This window comes from Chaetura pelagica, unplaced genomic scaffold (genome assembly GCF_000747805.2).
Source record: "Chaetura pelagica isolate M959 unplaced genomic scaffold, ChaPel_1.0 scaffold68, whole genome shotgun sequence".
Taxonomy (NCBI): Eukaryota; Metazoa; Chordata; class Aves; order Apodiformes; family Apodidae; genus Chaetura; species Chaetura pelagica.
In genome coordinates, this window is record NW_009954407.1 from 2,299,179 (window position 1) to 2,300,047 (window position 869).

An 869-nucleotide genomic window follows, 5' to 3' on the forward strand; every position below is an offset into this window, starting at 1 on the left:
GGGCCGGGCAGGGCCGGGCCCCGCACCGACCCCGGCACCGGAGCGAGCGCGTCCTCTGCCCTCCTGCTGGAAAAGCCTTTACAGGGCGACGCTGTGTTTTTTTAAATCAGGAGAAGCCCCAAGCCCCGCTATTCCAGCTCCGTGCAGTACTGAAAAAAAAACACCACCCAACACAACAAACCCCACACAACCTGGAGAAAAATTAAATTACATCATCGTCTCTATCCAGATGGTCTCTATTAGTCCTGAAATGTCTCGAAAGGTACCTTTATAGAACCCAAACTACTACAGGGTCTTTAGAAGGGATCAAACAGAAGAAAAAGTAATATGCTTGTATTTTCTTTACTTTATACGATCATAAAATCGTCAAAGCCGTGATTTTCAAAATAATATATCTTAGGTGGCAGTTAAGAGGCACCATGACAAAAAGCCATGGCAATAAATAACGTTTATATTATACGGCTGTGGACACAGATAGTCCTTTTATTGGATCATGCCTGGTCTGATAAATCAGGCTGCGATGCTTCGTCAGCCGGTGTCAAGGTTAGATCTGGTCTTCAGGTTTGTAAGGAACCTTTTAACTCCTTTTCAGCCTGGGCTTGGTTGGAGTCCCCAGTTTGAGGGGCAGGTTTCTATGCCCATTCCAACACGTCGGACGGCCCCGTGTCCCGCAGCCCCCCGGGCACCTCGCAGAGACCAGAGGTCCTGCGAAGTGGGTCCTGCGCCCGCAGGGACCTCCCACCCTCGGCACTTGCCGGAGAAACTTCGAAGGAGGGAGGGGGCGAGGAAGGAGGGGGGAAAAAAAGTTAATAATAAAAAAATATCCCTGGTGTAGCCAACGCCCCGAGCTGCCGGGGGCAGGGCTGGCT

General features: G+C 50.9%; 1 protein-coding gene across 1 annotated transcript in view; it reads right to left on the reverse strand.

The window, feature by feature from the left end:
* Positions 1-869, reverse strand: part of WNT2 (wingless-type MMTV integration site family member 2) — a 15,318-nt gene that overhangs the window by 14,056 nt on the left and 393 nt on the right. The window lies entirely within an intron of this gene.